The following is a 15512-nucleotide window of genomic DNA, read 5'->3' as shown; positions in this document are numbered from 1 at the left end:
TGATTTCATTGGTTTTCAATCACTTGTGTGTTTGTCATTTTAAAGCACGAGCTTGAGCAGGACCCTTTTCTGTTCCAACGTGACAAAGCAAGGTTCAAAAAGAAAGGATTCATGCAGTCTGGTGTGGAATAACTTTACTGGTCTGGTAAAGCCCGGATCTGAACCCAGCTGAACACCTTTGAGCCAAACACTCATCACCCAAACCCATCAATGACTGGTCTTGTACACAGGGGTACAGTCATTTCAGAACACATAGAGGCCTATCCAAAACTGTTGCAACAAAGATGGAAACAATATTCTTTAATATGGTATAGCATTAGTGTTTGTTTTGATTGGAATGACTGGAATAGATGAACATGTTTATTACAAGGGAGCATCCCAATAATCTTTTATTTTCAAGCCTAACACTAGGAATAGTCTGTCCATGTGTCTCTTCATACTTTTGGATTTTCGGCAGCTTCTTTTTCACTCTAGTCTGTTCCTGCATTACCATTTAGGATGTTCATCCACTGCTTTGTTTTTACTAAGGTACATGTTTTATTAAGGTAACTAGGCTATTTTACGACATTTACTTAAAAAGTACATCTTAAGATCAAAGTGCATCGCCTCGAGTGGACATCATGCATATTTCCATTCTGCTTAACAATGACTATTTTAAATATGACGGTTTAGCTGAACACTCTCAAAAGTGCTGGGTTGTTTTTGACCCATGCTGGGTAATTATTGGACAGAACACACGCACTGCTGGGTTAAAAATTACCCAGTGCTGGGTTAGTTCAACCCAGCTGCTGGGTTGTTTCCACTCATTGTTGGGTAAAAATAACCCAGCATTGGGTCATTTTAACCCAGTTGTGTGTTCTGTCCAATATTTACCCAGCATGGGTCAATAAAAACCCAGCACTTTTTAGAGTGAAGATATAAGGATACATAAATGCAATTATGCATATACTCATTTATAAAGCTTATTGTGAAATTGAACGCTTATTTTAAGATACAGAAATAGAAAGCAGCAGGGATGTACTGTATACTGCATGTAGTATCGATATACTTCTTTAAGGTCTTTAAGTGTTATTGCTACATGTGTTGTTTACTTTCCATCCCTGAAAGCACATCTGTTGACTCTAGATAACATCATCATGCATTGAAGGAATATTTACATTTGGCATATTTTATATATAATGTTTTAGCTTTTCAGCTATCACACGGATGTTTGAATGACACAATGTTATGGCCCAGTTTCACAGATGAGGCTTCAGGCTAGTCCCAGACTAAAATGAATGTGTGACCCGACTTAAACTATATCAGTGCCATTGTTTTGTGTCAAGATGCACACCAGTAAAGTATTCTTCTAAGGCATTTTTATAAAAGCGACATAAATATCTTAATTCAACTAAGGCATAGTCCTGGCTTCAGCTAAGCCGTGTCTGTGAAACCGGGCCGTAATGTTTTGTCATTCAAATATCCTTGTATATTTTATAGTTGGAGAGATAGGAAGCAAAAGCAATATACAATATGTAATGTAGACACTAATAGTTTGCTATTTTATACGTTAATGAGCAAATAACTTTACAGCCCTGAATGCACGGTGCTCTATACAGATGCATGGCTTACTACAAATGCATTGTAAAAACATTGTGAATATATAAATAAGTTAATAATTCAAGCATGAAGAAGCCATCAAATATTTAAGCACATTGAGTTTTATGTTGCAAAGGTTTCTCCGACTGTTTGACAGGCAGATAGATCTCTGAACATTAAGACAGCAGGTGTAATTCATGGCAGGGAGAACAGTACCCGGGTAATTGTCTTTTCAGACTGACGGCACTAAAACATCTGAACTGTGAGATTCTGATTTTTCATCCTTTCATTTTTATCATTTACTACAGAAGTACAGAGTGAAATACTCGAGTCCCTTTCATACAGCGCAGGCTTTTTTCTTTTGAGCACAAAATATGAGGAAGCTTTGAAATAAAGCATGTACGCAAGTCCACGATCACATCAGGCAGCGCTGGTCAACAGCTCTTCAGATGTTATTGTTCTTTAAGTGAATCCCTCAGCACAACTCTCGCTGAGAATTTCAAGGTGTAGTGGTTTAAGCAAACCCGTAAGACGGTTGTAAATCAATAGCTCTCTCTGTACAGTCGCCTTGGGGAGAAGCACTAGATTGATGGAAGTAGGAGCAAACAGCAGTATTTCACAGCGACGACTCGGAGACGTAAAAAATGCACTGATTCAAGAGCGCAGCCACTATATAAATGTCATTATGCGGATAAGGGTCAAACTTCAGAACCCTTACCATTTACAGGATTTTTATTTCATTTGCATTGTGAAAGTCGAGATTTCGGTGCCAAAACATTTGTAGTTGGATTTGTTTTGTTCACCCTGCGGTACACTTCTAAGTAAGGGATATTTGTCACGGTCCTGCCTTCCTGGTTCTGTATTTCTAGTCGTGTGGCAGGATCGGGACGGAGCCCTTAGGTTATATGTGGGAAAGCCATGAGATGTTTATGTTTTTGACATCTCATGTGTTTTCTCGTGTCTCGTCATTGGCCCCGCCCTCTCGTTTTGTGTATTGCCTCCCTGCCGTGTCTAATGTTTCCCACCTGCCCTGTGTCATTATCCCTCGTTTGTCTTACCCTATTTAATGCCCTCTTGTTTCATTGTCTTGTTGCTCGTGCATTGTACATGGTGTCTTTCGTGGCATTCGTCGTTGGATGTTCCCCGTGCGTTTCTGTCTTCCCCTTGCCCGTGCTCCCGTTTGGATTGTCTTTAGTTTAGTAATGTGTTAGTAAACGTTTAGTAAGTGTTAGTTTAGTTTGTCTAGTAATGTTTTTGCTTAGTTTATTGTGAGTCAGTCCACGTCCTGTTTAGTATCCTGTTTTTGTTATACCCCCTCGTGGGTTTTTTGGTTTTGATGTCTTGCGTGTCTTTTTGTTAAATAAAGGATCTTGTTAACCCCTTCATCTCTGCCTGCCTGCATCTGGGTTCTTCCCGCCACGCACTCTCGTGACAATATTGTACAGTTGATCGGTCATTACCGCAAAATAAACCCTGACCGCTGGGTAACACAAGAAACAGCCGTTAGGGGAATCGATTGTTTGGGATAACGGTCAATGAAACAGGTCATTATAGAAGGTTTCAGTGGCAACATAAACATACGTTATTTGGCCCAAACTTAACTTCCAGTAGACCTCCGCAAAGAATCAATAACTGTTGAGTAGCTTAATGTAATTAGCTACAATTAATATACAATAACGTATTAATAAAAAAAGAATTTGTAACCAAACATATACCGGAAATTAACTTCGGGCCAGGCATCTGTGTCCGATGAAACTATACCAATACTTAATTTCAGAGCGTTGTGATTGGCCAATCAGATTCAAGTGATGTAGAGGTTGTGACGTCATTTACATCAAGGTTGAACCAAAAATAGAATGACTGTTAAACTAGTCATTTGCAAGAAATAGAGAAGTTTAAAAATTCCAAAAAGAATGTGTATAAAGTATCTTGTCAGTTTGGTTATCCAAAAATGAAATGATATTTTCCACGATATTACTTCATTAACTTCAGATTTTACTTTTAGATGTTGACTTGTGGTCATTTCTGGCACCATTTTTGCTTTCAGCACAACACGTTGGTCGGATCAGTGTGAAATCCGTTTATTGGATATTAAATTGGATTATTGTGAATGAGAATTTATAATGTTGGTGTTTGTTGGAGTTTGTTGTTGGACCAGTGTGATTTAGCCTTAATGCAACATTCCATCAAATACCTAAAGATTAAACATTTTGTTTAAACATCGTCAGGTATCAGGTCAATGTCAGCCCTTAATATGTGTGTCACACAAGCTCTTGGCATGACGTTTCTATGACTTCTCGCCGATGTCAATTAAGTGAAAATAAGACTGTGTTCACCTTTATTTGATGTTTGTATTAACACGCCAAACTTTCAGGGTTCAGCACACTAGAATGTCTAAACAAAACCTTTGTGTAAGCTAAAGTACGACTCCACCTGGATGCCAAAACTGACGTTTAGATCATTCATCTCAATTACTGCCCTCCAACACTTTTAGCCTCCAGTACTGAATCCTTCACGGCTGTTTACAGCGCTTGTTTCGTCTAATACTGTGGAATTCTCTGCAGGCTGTGCGATAATCGGAAGGATTCAACAGATGAAGGACACGAGAAAGTAAAATAGCGTCAGTGAAAGAGAACGAGAGAATGAAGGAGAGACCTTTACTCTTAATGAAGTCACATCCTTTGCCATTCAAAGTTAGTTTCTCTCCCCTCTCTCACACACACTTTTCCGACTGGATAAATATGATGCATCTTAATCCGTCTTTGTGCTTTCATAAGACCTCCAAGAGCACATGAATCATTGAGCAAAGCCTGTCATCCACTGAGAGGCTGTCAGATGATGAGATAGAGAGAGATGGGCCTTACCTTCCTTTCATACGCATCTGATACTGAAACAAAAACGACTTTTAAACAATTAAACACGCCAGTGCATGCCCGCTTCGTTGCCATGGCAATTGTGAACATAAACGTCTAACAATCATGTATTGTCATTTGCATAGAAAACTATTTATAGCGTGGCTTCAAAAAGAGTTGTTTAAAAGGAGCAATATTTTCGAATATTACAGTAAAACTGGTAAAACTATAAAATGCCAGAAATGGAAGAATTGCGGAGTAACAAAATGGCAAAATATATTTGAACTGATTTCATTCATATGCATAGGTTTCTCTGAAGTGGCTGTTTAAAGAAAAAGATGCAGTCTGTAAGCATAAGCCTTGAGATCAAATGCTTTTTCAGATCAGTGAAAACATAAAATACTGTTAATGACCACAAATTAGACTTTGGGTATTAGTGTGATCTTAAAGCGTTTTCTACAGCATTAAACATAGAATGAACATAGAATGAATATAACTATAGATGTAGGAGTTTTTAAGCCCTTATTTCTCACTATATGCACTGAGGCAGTACTTAAAACCGCTTCAGATTTATACAGCTAATGAAAAGTGGAGAGTGAAATATTTCACGTTTTTCTTCAGGAGAGCCGTAATCCTCATTGCATTCTTTGACTTAAAATACTTTCAGAAGACGCTTTGTGCATGAATGTCATCCCATATCTGAACTTTTCTAAAGCACTGGAGAGGAATCCAGAATCAAACTCTGGTAATGTCACCATCTCAGGCAGTAAGCCCTAATCCACTTGTCCCGCCCACTTCAGATGAATGGAAGCGCTGACTAATAGGCGTGTTGCTCTTAGGTGGATCAACTGCTGTACAAGGCAAGCATTATGAGGAAGGTTGGTAATTCCTTTTCTGTGTATTTCCTCTTGCTTGTGTCTAAAGAGGACTGTTTGTTTTTACAGTTTAATTCAGCAACACGTGCCAGATGAACACTTCACAGGGCGTATCCACCTAAATAAGGATGCTTATTGCCTATAAAGTGTCAAATGATTAATTAACTGGACAGGTAAAGTATTTTCAGGTTTGACAGTCATGGTGTTCCTTTACAAAAATAAGTATACTTTCAGTTCATTTTATTAAGTAAACTTAAGCAAAGTTCAAGTACATTTTTAGGTATACTTTACAATATGAAGTACTAGTACTAGTACTAGAATACTTGTATGTGTACTATTTCAATACTATTCAATTCTGTTGGGACTAAATTGGCCCACTTTTTTTTAGTTTATAAGAGTTTACTTTTAAGTGGAACAGTAGTAAACTGTTTCAAAACTATGTTTTTCTGAGTGTAATGTAAATGACACGTATATTTTCACTCTTTATGTATGTACTGTACATGTGGCAGAATTGACAATAAAGCAAACTTTGACTGATATTTCTGAGAGGTAGGCTATAGTACATACAAAGTGGCCTGAAAGTATACTTATTTTTAGTTATAGCACACTTGAATAAACGTAAACATAAAATGGTTGCATAGTAGTATACTTTCAACCAATACTCAATTGTTGTTTACCCGTAAACTGTTCCTTTACAGAAATAAACGTATGAATTTCACATGTAATACGTGCTGTAGATTTGGAACATTTTTGTGTGCGTCTCATGGATCAAATGTGGAATTCGTGTGTTTTCTTCTGTAATGGTGATTATGTTTGTTCATGTAAATGCTTTTGAACATTTGTTCAACACAAGTCGAGTAAATCTGAATGAGTTTGCACGGAACTTTAAATTGCACAAATGTTGATGTCCAAGTCTTGGACTCCAAGAACGGGCTTTTTAATCATTTGCACAGATACAACACATCGCGAGAATGTGAGAATGATCGATAAACTCTTATCCTTGCGTTTACGTCTCTGCTGTATTTATTTTGTTCACTTATCGGCAGTTTTCATCTCTAATCTCTCTCGCATTTTTTCACAACGTCAATCAACCTTGCTATGTTAAACAGACCGCTTTTTCTCATCGCCGATTGGCTCCGAGTCCACCGAAGAGCGATCTGATTGGACGGCCCTCGTGTCGCGTCAGAGCTTCTACCATCATGTTTCGTGGCGCAGAGGGTTCGGGCTCATTCGCGCGCACGCACTCGGAGCGACAGCAGCGGAACTCCGGAGGATGGAGGCGACAGCACCGGTAGGTTTGAACGTGTTTCTATCACTTTGCAGTCAAAGCTCAGAACTAAGCCGACTGCGGGAGAACTCCGCTGTTATCGAGTGCTGGGGGTTATATATGAATCCTGGAGTTGACCGCGCTTTGTTAAAGGACGCTGAAGTGTGTGTGGGGTCAGAACCGGCTGACTGTGCGCTCGTGCTGGTGCTGGTGCTCTCTCTGTAGTGTACTTTAATTTCGCTGTCCGTGGTACTGAATTGCCTCGATTGAAATGTTTCTGCTGTCTATATAGTGTGCTGTTCTTTCGCTGTCCGCGGTGCTGAAGCATCAATACACATTTTCACTACTCTTGAGTGTCCGTGCGTGTTGCTTTCTCTTCACTTACATGTGTGCATGTGTGGGTATTTGTGTGTTTACTGACTTTATTAAGTGTCGCTTCCTTTTTAAACTCGCGCCTTTGTGCACATTTTTTTTTATTATTCAGATTGTTCAGTGATGCTAATTGCATATGCATGCTCAATTTATTAAATAAATACAGATTACAGATATAACTATAGGCTATGTACTGCTATATTAGTTCAATACTGTGTAAAAATAAACGGACTATTTGTGTCTTTTTTGACCCTTTGACATTTGTTAATGTAACCTATGTGTTTTGTAATATTAAGTATAGTTTTTGGAATTTTACTACGGTACTATATTTTATAGGTTAACTGACAAAACTGTAGTATATATTATTTAAGAGTCATGGTGTTCTGGCTTTCCCACTTGTTGAAAATCTAAACGTTTGATCGATTACTGCCTTGCAAAACCGAATGTACATAAATGGTCTTGATCGTAGCCCCAGTAAAAATATCTTCACTGACATCTAGAGAAATGGAAAAGATGATTACATCGCCTGTTCTTCAAGTACATTGATATTTGAACAGTCTTTCTTTTATCCGCTGTTGAAGACCTAAAGAGACTGGATATGATCATACATCTTGTCTTTTCAACCATATGCTGCATTTCTAAAAGGAAAATTGACCAGATCTTTCGTCTTCGATAGTGTTTTGACTCCATCATTCTGCCATGCATAATTCATTTTTCTGCATTATAGTCAGTTGATTTGAGGATGGGTTTTCTGTTAATGAAGGAAAAGTAATGATGTGATTGCTGGTCTGTCAAAACTCGCCCACTTATGATCACTGACATGTACCAGCATGTTTGGATTGAAGTCTTCCTCGTGGGGAAATGCGCATGTTGTTTGATCTTACCATTACGGAACGAGACATCCCTCAGTAGAGAAAATATTCTTCAGTAATGAAACTAAAATATGCAATCTAAACTCTCGTCAGAACCGTACAGTGTCTGAATGTCTGAGCATTAAATGGGTCATTCTACTGTATGAATTAGTTGCCTTTTCCAATTCGGTAGAAGGACTTATGGAAGATATTAGACCTTTGTTAAGATTGTTACTAAATTACATTGTGTCATCCTAACTAAATTGATATATTTTTATATATTATATGCAACATAATTGTGCCTTTAGGAATATAACACGTGTTGACAGTTTTACAGTTTAATTTGACATTACAAGGTCATGAAACCAGATGTTTCTTACAAAAAATATTTTATCTTTTGTGACTCTACAAAACAATGGTAACGGGGTATGTTTTGACACAATGTCACCTGGGTTGAAACATAACCTAATCGCATACAATCTAAAAGAACAGAAAAAAAGCTAGCTATGTATTATGTTTTCTTAGAGAAGATGGCTCCAACTGTTCAGTGTCAAAGTCATTTTTCCACATATGTATATGAGAGGCGTGTTGGTATAATGAGCCATATGTTCAGTAACATCGACTGTTTTGGTGGATGATCTGTGATACACTGAAGACTGACAGTAGTGGTTGTGTTGCTCATTCACATCCTCTTGTTCTCTTTACTGTGGCTCTCTCACTGCCGTCTTGGTTGGGAAGGCAAAATACGTGTTTGATGAGGATCATTCCAGCCAGGCGTTTTTCTTCAAGCCAAATCAAAGGCAGTAAGTCACTTGTCTCGTTGTGAAGAATGGGCGCTCGCTCACGCTTTCTCTCGGGTTTATTTGAAATCCAATATGAATTGTGCTGACGCATTGAATTCGCCTTTGTGACCTTGGCAACTAAAGAGCGATTTCTTGGCAAAGACGGTCTTGTATTTTTTAGAATGTGCTTCTGTGAGTCGACTCCCGAAGGGGAACTCTACATATCAGAGATATCTCTGTAAGTCCCAGGTGTGCTTTAGAACTTGTCAGACCTGAATTTTGAGCCGCATCTCCGATTCCTTTCGTTTTTGTGGTTGCCTTGTGTCCCTGGAGAACTGGTTTCCTCGGAGGGTAATAAATGCAGTTTTATGCTGTAAATGCAATCATTTTTGTCATTGTTAAGCGAGTGTCTGAAAACGAAAATGTCAGAAATGTCCCTGTGGAGGATGACCACATACCCTAAACACACAGCCTCTAGCGTGCAGTGTCTTTCTCTTTCCCTGTGTTTTAATTGCTGTTTTGAGCCCGGTTGCTCGACATTGACTGATCGATCAAGTCTTAGAAAAGCTTCAATAACAGGCAGATCTAATTGATTACGCCGCATTGACATGCAGTGGCATTACGCCCCACCGCAAGCGCAGACCGAGAATATTGATGTGTGAAATTAATTCCAAGCGTGGGACAGGAATGACTTTCACTTATTTGAGTTTGTTGTGCCATTGTTCTAATGAAATAGCTGGAGCAATTCTCCATTTTTTTGCCCGAGCAAACATTCCTTCACGTTCCAGCCGTACGAACGAGTCTCAGACAATACTGGTGTAGTCTTTTTGCAGAAATTAGATTTCCCAGCCAGAACGCATTGGCAGCTTTGCACTTATTAGGAGTCTGGTTGGAAATCTTCTTGCGTGTGTTAAATCAGCTCATTATTCCGCTGTATTTCCAGTCTTCTTTAATTTGTCAGGAAAAAGCAAACCATCTCTTGACTCTCTGTTTAAAGGTTTTCTCCGGGGAAACTCGCTGCGGACAAAAAGGGTGTTAAGCGAGGGCGAGCGGTAATGATGTCACCGCTGAAGGTTCCTAATGATCTCCAAATAAAACAGGTCGCTGTTGTTGTCTCGCTCATCGGAATGATTCTCCTGACGCCACTTCTGGGATAGAGAACATGTAGCACTCTCATAATCTTTTAATTATCAATTAACGCACGACGATGTTGCTTATTTCAAGTCTCGTGAGGAGCGTTCATCCCACCCGTTCATCGCAAGTGATGGCGGTTAAAGGTGAAGCGTATCATTTCATGCAAAAAATGTCTGTTTTTAAACACAAAGACCAGACCAAGATGTCGTCTGGAGAAAGAGCTATCCGTTAGTTGCGATTCCGCTTGACACCGCTAGCGAAATCACACCACCTGGATATAATGCACCTCCTCACATCTTAATGAGATTCATCCATTCAGTCATGTGTGCACTCCTGACGTGTTCTTGTTGTAAATGCATCCAAGCGCTTTGACCCGTCTGAGCTGAGTCACGCCAGCCCTCGCTTGGCATGCGTAACTATACCTGAATGCATGAGAGGCTTTTTACTATGCAAGGGCCACACTTACAGCATAATGCACTTTTTACTTTAGCTCTCAGTAAGTAAAGCTCTTATGCGAGGCAACGGATTACATTTTCCCCATTTATGTAAATGGATATCTAGTGAAGCAGTTCAGATTAAATGGCTTGCTGTGGGGTACGTCGGAAATATTTCACAGCCGGGATTTGAACCACTAACGCCTCTTTGCTCTTTTTCCGCAGAACATCATCTAACAAAAGGTCGACATCCCACTCCTAAGTCTAAATAAAGTCACTGTGAAATGGACTGGATATTTGAGACTTTACAGGGGCTCGGGATGCTTTAAAGTTTTGGATTTAGTTTGTTTATATGAAGTGAATCTCACAAAAGCTTTCAAGAACTGGATCGTATTTGGGTCTAAATGGATAAATTAAAGGTTATTTGGCTTTTAAGATGATTGTTTGCTTTGCGGACATGAGAATCATTTCTTGGCTTCACAGTTATAACTTTGAGAAATGTGTTTAGTAATTTTGCAATGTCAATTTTTATTTAAATTATTATAAAATGAAAGCAAACACGCTCAGATCAGAAGGGTCATAAAAACATAACGTGAGCAGTTGTGTATATGAGAGTTGTTATATATTTGTTTTTAGTTAATAGTAGTTTTACAAATATTATATGTTTAGTTTTTGTGTTCATTTTAGTTACATTTTTTGAATTTTGAAATGGAGAACAAATGGAGACTAAGTTTCCATTGTGTAGCTGTATGCTGTATGTCAACAATTGATTCATTTGGGTCTCGTTACGTTTCTATAAAAGAATGTTTTATAACACATTTTGTAATCACAGTCTACCGTAGTAAACAATACTAATTCCTATAGCAAACTGTTGTAAATCGTTGTATTGTGTAGTAGCATTACTATAGTACACCATAGTATTCTGTGGTCCTAAATATGGTAAATGTATAAACTGTATTTAAAGCTGTTTGATATTGACTATAGTAAGATTCAAAACACTATAGTAAGTAGGAATTTTACTACAGTTTACCATAGTAAATACCCTAATATTTTCGTGGGTATTATTGTGCTGTCAGATACATAAATATTTGTCGATCAGATGCTTTTTACCTCGTCTGAACAGAAACGTTTCCAGTTACTACAGTTACAATTATAGTTTACTATAGTAAATAATATAGTATTTTTAGTTTTTGTGTTAATTTTAGTTTAAATTTTAGAAATGCTGTCATGTGCGTTTGTCTTTTTATTATTTATTTGTTTATTTTTTATGTTGCCATATAAATATAATTTATTTTATTTAAATTTTAGTCTAGTTTAATTTTATTTAGTAATTTTAGTGCCTCAGGTAAACTAAATTCTTTTCTTTTCTACTTAAAAAAAGTTCGAATAATTCACACATATTTCACAACTCGGCACACATTACTCCAAAGTTCAATACTTATTTGTTTTTGGGTGATATTTAAACCGAGCCATGTTCTTCTCACAGATTTTGTTTTTCTTTCACGGTTAAGTTGCCCGAATGTCACAAGATGTCATGTCATCTTTCACATGACAGAAGATGAAAAGCATTTGATCCCACGACCACGATGGAATTTCTCATATTTAAGCCTCACTTATCTCCATGTCGCTCGGAATCTGAGCACACGTGGGGAAAATACGCAGCTTTGCCTCCGTCTGTCTAAACATACCCTGGCTAATGTAGCTTACGGTCCCTCAGTGTTGTCTCTTAAATTCTCCGTCGGATCTCACGCTCTCTTCTCCCACTGCTAACAGTTCAACGTGAGTGCTGTTTGATTTCCTGCTGTTACCGGAACTGACAGAATGCAACAGCGTCGGGCCACATGGGTTTACAGAAGAGGATTTGACCATATTCATCTCTGCACAACAGATCCCCACAACACCTGAGATCTGTGTTTCGTATAGAAGGTCTTTTCAGGGACTCGGATATGTGGATAGAGAGTGAGTTTATTCATCCAGAGAGCCGGTCCGCATGCTTATGTCATACTAGTACACCGTGTGGAGGTAAAGAATAATTCTGCACCTGATCAAAAGCGATGTTCCCGCCGGATAACCTTGCCTTGCCTTTGCGTTTGGATTTATCTGCTCGTCACAGAATGCATGTCACTTTGTTACCCTCTAACTGACGTGAACGTTGACAGATGTCTCTGTGTACCGCCTTTGAAATATCACACAGGCAAAAACACATCAAATAGGATAATGACAAGAGGCAGACGAGATGTTGAGAGAAATGGCGATGAAAGGCTGTTGTATTAATCCAGAAAAATAAAAACGGATTTATCAGACTGTATTTTGTCTGCCCGTGTAGTGGTGATAATCTCCACGTCATCATTCTGTGTTGATGGTATCGGTAAAACTGGATGATGAGATTTTTCTAATCTCGTTCCGCCAGAATGTGTTTTTCTAAATCTAAGAATGATACATGGGATTTAGGAAGTGTTTGTCTTTTGGAGTCTGTGCAGAAAATACGTCAACGATTTTTGGTTTTGTACCCGTGTAGCACTCGGGTAGCTTTCCGTGGATGACGTTTTTCCAAAAATGCATTTCTGCTGCTTTACTGTATGTTATTATGGTTGTGTAACTGAAAAATGATTTTAATGAAGTCAATCTGGCCAACTGTTGGCAGTCATTTGCACCATTGGTACATTTTAGTGGCTTTTACAATACACAATGCAAAAATGATGATAATATTTCATTTATGTGATTGGTGTAATCACAGACCATGTCGCTCTTCAGTTCTTTCTCCAAGATAGCAGTAAGAAGAAATGGAGAACAAATGGAGACTAATTTTCCATTGTATAGCTGTATGCTGTATGTCACCTATTGTCTCGTTACGTTTCTATAAAAGAATGTTTTATAACACATTTTGTAATCACAGTCTACCGTAGTAAACAATACTAATTCCTATAGCAAACTGTTGTAAATCGTTGTATTGTGTAGTAGCATTACTATAGTACACCATAGTATTCTGTGGTCCTAAATATGGTAAATGTATAAACTGTATTTAAAGCTGTTTGATATTGACTATAGTAAGATTCAAAACACTATAGTAAGTAGGAATTTTACTACAGTTTACCATAGTAAATACCCTAATATTTTTGTGGGTATTATTGTGCTGTCAGATACATAAATATTTGTCGATCAGATGCTTTTTACCTCGTCTGAACAGAAACTTTTCCAGTTACTACAGTTACAATTATAGTTTACTGTAGTAAATAATATAGTATTTTTTCATTGTTGTATCAAATACTTCATAAATATTTGTTGTCAAAATAAGTTGCAAATGATGTTGTGTTGTAGCTCTTGCAGTCTCATTAGTGTGAAGTGTGCAGTGTGTAATGCAGTATAGATTGAGCGGAGATATCTGAAAGTATGAAATGAGTTTCTGTAGAGCATCATGGGAAGGCAGTTCGGCGGGGTTGAAGGGCATCCGGTCCAAGAAACTGTTTCTTAACAGTGAAGATTTTAAATAAATGGTTTTAGACGGCGCTGCTGCGCCTGCCAGTCATTCTTTAGTACTCGATAAGGCAGATTCTTTCTGTTCAGCAATGCCAGGAGAGTGAATTCGGCCTCTATGAATGTCTCTTGTGTATGAATGTGTGTTGTTGTGGAGCAGCGCTGTTATGTGTGTCTTTACTTGATGAGGTTTGGTTTTAAAATCGGCTAAGAGGAGATCAATGCCCATTCAGATTTACTGTTCTTTCTCCTCGGTCATCTTAAATAAACAGACGATCAATGTTTACAATGCACTGTAGCCGTTTTATTATCATTGATTAATGGCCGGTCATCGGAGGCTAGTGTGAGCCCGAGATCTCACGCCTATCGAAGTAGACTACACTGCTTCTTCATAGCTCGGGAGATTTGATGAAGCGCTTAGTTGTGTTTCATTTGAGTATCAATTTAGTCTCTCTTAGGAGAAATAAAGATGAGAGTGTAATTATTAAAACACATGAAGGGTATGGAGGTGTAAATGAATGTAGATGGTAGAGGTCAAATAATCTGGATTTGGGTAAATGTGATGAGAAATGTTTGAGATCTTCAATAATATTGACTTTTGATTGCAGACTTGACAAATCTGAGCTCAGTTTGACACATTGTTGACATCTCTTCTCAAACTCTAATGACAGACACCATGCCAGACAGATGTCTCTGGTTCTGAAATATCTGAGACTCGATGAAACGTTTCCATTTTCTCTCGATTTAATCTCATTGATGTCTGAGAAATAATTGACATATTAAAGAGATCTCATCTGTGATTTTTCTTTCTTATGGACTCAGAAGAGCACAGCAGCAGTCTTGCAAACATTGTGTTTTCTGGCCTGCTCGAGGAAACAAGCATAAAAGCATTTATAGTTTGTAGCGTGATAGAAGCTCTGTTAGATAAGCTGGAGCCAAACCATTTAATGCTTTATAAGTGATTAGATTTACTTTATAGTCTGTACGGTACTTACTGGGTAGCCAGTGTAGGGATGATCAAATTGGTGTTATGTGGTCAAATATTCTAGACCTTGTAAGAACTCGGGCGGCTGCATTCTGAACTAACTGTAATTTGTGTAATGATGATGCAGGACAACCACTAAGTAGTGCATCACAATAATCAAGTCTTGAAGTCATAAGTGGCGTGAACTTGTTTTTCTGCGTCAGAAATACACAGAATATTCCGCAGTTTGGCAATGTTTCTAAGATGGAAAAGGCTGTTTTTGTGGACGGACCCTTGTTATTTTAATACTAATACGAACGTTTATTTGTTTTTGTCGTTCTTCCTGTAAACCTGCTTTGAAACAATGAAGCATTGTGAAAAGCGAAATATTAATAACACTGAATTGAATTTATCCTTTAATTTGAGGCAGAGTTATGAAGTGACAATGTTTCAAAAACATTCAGATTTCTCCGCAATCTCGTCCCGTCTTCCTCATGGGAACGATTGTGTAACTATGGTAACAGTGGCCTCCTCGCGTGTAGTCTGGCTGGGTGACACTAAGTGCAGAGATGCATCCTGCATCATTGCTCCACACCAGCAGATGGACTCCCGACGAAATGACCTCTAAGTGATTACCGCCCATTTTCAAGGCCGTTTATTCCATTATGACCAGTTACTGCCACATTACTGTATCTCTCCAGGAAAGGGGGAAAGAAAAGGGCAATCAATGTTCTTGGAGAGGCAGCAAGGCAAGCCGCTTCACGGAGCGAAAGTAAATACCGTGCCAAGTCCAGTCTTCATAACTGACACCTCGCGGATCGGATATTGAGCACTGCAATTTATTACCAATGAGAGCCTGACTGCTCCTCGAATATGGGCAATAACTCAAGAGGCCCAGAATCACACACGTAACGTTTCCCAGGTTATGA

At 38.4% G+C, this 15512-nt stretch overlaps 1 protein-coding gene across 5 annotated transcripts in view; it reads left to right on the top strand.

Moving 5' to 3' along the window:
• Window positions 1-6542: 6542 nt before the first annotated feature.
• Window positions 6543-15512, top strand: part of b3galt1b (UDP-Gal:betaGlcNAc beta 1,3-galactosyltransferase, polypeptide 1b) — a 114088-nt gene continuing 105118 nt past the window's right edge. For 2 of the 5 annotated variants that reach the window (XM_057336306.1, XM_057336303.1), the window contains exon 1: window positions 6543-6596. The gene's annotated coding sequence lies outside the window, so the exon portion shown is untranslated. The remainder of the gene's footprint in view (window positions 6597-15512) is intronic. The other 3 variants (XM_057336308.1, XM_057336305.1, XM_057336307.1) reach the window with 2 other exon arrangements.

The sequence above is a fragment of the Triplophysa rosa genome, linkage group LG6 (assembly GCF_024868665.1).
Source record: "Triplophysa rosa linkage group LG6, Trosa_1v2, whole genome shotgun sequence".
Lineage (NCBI taxonomy): Eukaryota > Metazoa > Chordata > Actinopteri > Cypriniformes > Nemacheilidae > Triplophysa > Triplophysa rosa.
This window is presented reverse-complemented; position numbering and strand designations above follow the sequence as displayed.